Genomic DNA, 3,704 nt, shown 5'->3' on the forward strand with positions numbered 1-3,704 from the left:
AGTGATATATGATAAATAGAAAGGCCAAAATAAAAAATTTAAAAAAAAGGCCAAAAATATATTTTTGTCTTTTTTTCTTTTTTTTTTTTTGGGAAAAACTATTATAGTCTTTAATATAACCTACAATCTAATATATTTAAAATATATAGCCAAAACTCAGAGAAAATCCAATTAGATTTCAATTGTATTCTCAATTTTCGTAGCATGTTTATATATATATTATATATATATAAAGCCGAAGTTAAGAGAAAATCAAATTAGAATCCAAATTGAATTTTAATTAGAGTCCAATTTTGTGCCATGTGTCCCATCTAATTTTTAATTTTTATACCAGGTGAATTATTAAGTGTAAAAGTTGAAGAGTCCAAATCAAATTAGTTTCTAAATTAGATTTCAATTGGAATCCAATTTTGCCCACGTGTCTATCTAATTTTTAAATTTTATGGCAAGTGTTTTTTTTTTTTTTTTTTTTTTTTTTTTCAACGAGTTATGGAAAGATTTGTTATTACAAGTGTTTTGGTACTTGATAAATTTTTCATTTTTATTCTAAATTTATTAGTTATTTTTTGGGTAAATTACAAATTACACCCCTGAAGTTTGGGGTTAACAAGATTTTACATCCTAACGTTTCAAAAACTTGATTTTACACCCTGAAGTTTGGTTCCGTTAGCAATTCATCACCCACGATTAGTTTTTGCCGTTAACTAACACATCACCATGCTGACATGTTTTATTTTTTTCCAAATTAACCCCAAAACTACTTAGTTTCTATGATGATCAAGTTAAAAGCTAGCATAATCAAAACTTCATAGTTTCATAACTAAACTTAAAACATGACCTTCTAGCCTAAACGTCACCGTTCAAGCCAAACTTTAAAATAGAATACAAAAAACCATGAACAAGACCTCTGAGGATTTGACCTCCCTAACCCATACCCTATGAACCCAGACCTCCCTTACCCATAAAGAGGAGGGCTACACTACTCTATACATAACTATAAACTAGGACAATAGAATAACATAGAAAGATAAGTGAGGAAACAAACAAGAAGTAATGATATTAAGGGTGTGTTTGGATACCGCTTATTTTATTGAAACTGAAAACTTATCACTGAAAGTACTATAGATAAAGGTAAAAGTTAGTTGAAATAGTACAATGAAACTCATGATCAATAGTACCAAAAAGTGCAGTCGAGCCCAAAAATAGTAGCAAAAATAAGCTGAATAGTGAAATAATTTTCATTTATAATTTGTATCCTAATGGAGGCTAAATTGTAAACTTGACAAGGAGAAATAACTAAGACAAGAAATATAATATAATAAAATAATAGAAGAGGAGGACAAACCAATGTTTAATGAAATACAAAAGAACCTAGAATACAAACAATTAAAAAAAATGCAAAACTAGAGATCAAAAACAAAGAAACAGAGTGAGATGCAAAGAAATCAAAAATAAAGAACGACAATCTTTATTGGCTACATGAACACTATGGGTCTTTCTTTATTCTCCTCTCTCTGTGCACCTTCCTTCTTCTTCTTTAGAATCTTTGTTGTCCCAACCTAGAGCTAGCTACCATGGTTTTCAATTTCAACATAAAAAGCTTCTGATTTTAGCTCCTATATTAAAATATGCTGGACCGGTTTTTGGGACCAAGATGAGTTTTGATTGTGTCGGCTTTTAACTTGGTCTTGTGTATAGGTTAGGGAGGTCTGGGTTCATGGGGTATGGGTTAGGGAGGTCAGATCCGTGGTTCATTTTTTTATTTATTTTTATTTTTTTTATAATTTAGCCTGAACACTGACGTTTAGCCTAGAGGTTTGTGTTTTAAGTTTAGGCATGAAACTATGTAGTTTTGATTGTGCTAGCTTTTAACTTGGTCATCACTGAAACTACGTAATTTTGGGGTTGATTTGGCAAAAATAAAACATGTTAGCATGGTGATGTGTCAATTAATGGTAGAAACTAACCGTAGGAGGTGAATTGCTAACGGAACCAAACTTCAGAGTGTAAAATTAAGTTTTTGAAACATTGGGTTATAAAATCCAGTCAACCCCAAACTTTAGAAGTGTAATTTGCAATTTACCCTTATTTTTTTACTAAACATGAATAAACTTTTGTAAATAGATTCTTATACAAATTTAGAATATTTCGTTACTAATAAAATCAAAAGGGAGAGTGTTAATGTCTCTAGACTTCAAGGGAAGGAAGAGTTTTTTCCTTCAGGTTTTGGTGGAGTGTCTTTCTTCCAAATTTCAAGGGAGGGAACTATAATTACCCCCTACTAATTTTTATTATTGGGAATAAAGTATGTTGCAATATAAGTAACTATTTATATTTTTACGTTTGGTTGTTATGAACGAATGGAAAGTTTGTAAAATACGATGCATACGGAAAGTTTGTATTTTTTGAAAATATATTAATTTTAAAAGTTGTTTCCCGTTTAATAGAATAGCTACTATAGTCATTTTAAAAATGAATAGTTATTACTTAATTTAAGTAATAACTATACTCTATAATACCATCGCACACTCTGAGCACGATGGTTACTTCACAAGTATAAGTACTTGTGGGGTGTAGGGGGCAAAGGCCGAGGTTCAAGTCTCTAGGAAGACTTCACACTCATATATACTTAGATTAAGTTAGAGTAGAATTTCTATTTTGTATAAAAAAAATTTTAAAAATCTATTCTCTATAATAAAGATGTAACCAAATAAACAAATAGTTATCACATGAATAACCATTCTATTGTAGGATCTATTACAACATACCAAATGCGTCCTTAATTTTCCATTTTATGCTCCACCAATCATAGTTTGTTACTATGTGTATTTTAAAAAAAAATTTATTTTATAAGAAAAGAAAAAATTATTTGTAGCAAATTATGATTGGTGGAACATAAAAGGTAACACCCAAAATGAAATTGAAGATTTTTCATTTGACTACAATAAGCACATATGGTTGATAGGATTTTTTTTTTTTTTATAGGATTTTTTATTGTTGATAATTTAAGATTTTTGTAAGTTTTAAAATTTTAGGAAATTAGATATCAATGTTTTTGTAGTCATTAGAAATTAGGATCTCAGGTAGGTCATAAGATTTTTTTTTTTGGGAGAAAGAGGTCAAAAGAAATTAGTATTAGAATCCTAAGAATTTAATGTAAGTTTTAAGGGAGAGAAAATAAGTTAGGAGGCCATTATGTTAAATAAATCTAGTGACCGTGTGGAATAGCTTATCTAGTTTTTGTTGAAAGTATTATAAATAAAAGTTAAATAAAATAAGTTGGTTTTTTTTTCCTTCTAAAATTACTAGAGCAAAAAAAAAAAAAAAAAAAAAAAAAAAAAAATGGAGGAGAAAAGAAAACTCTCTTTTAGGACGAAGACGAGAGAAACAACAATAAAAACACTTAGGATTTAGAACTTACTTCTTCGTACAGTAATCTCGTGTGCAAGAGCTTCTTCAGATGGTTTAGGACCAAGTCCCCACTTGGCGAGTCGTCTGAGTGTAACTAAGGAATGAAAATCCCTGTCTGAATGTAGACGAGCCCTGTGGACGCGGTCGCGGTGGAATTTGCTAAGGGAAGGTCGTCCCACGGCTAAAAGAAAATAAATAAAAGTTAGACATAAACAAACAATAATATTAACAAAAAGAAAAAGGGAGACAAAGACTTTACCCTCTGGACGAAGGTTCCCTAAATCCCCAGTATA

Source organism: Quercus suber, unplaced genomic scaffold, assembly GCF_002906115.3.
Source record: "Quercus suber isolate HL8 unplaced genomic scaffold, Cork oak 2.0 scaffold_396, whole genome shotgun sequence".
Classification (NCBI taxonomy): Eukaryota; Viridiplantae; Streptophyta; class Magnoliopsida; order Fagales; family Fagaceae; genus Quercus; species Quercus suber.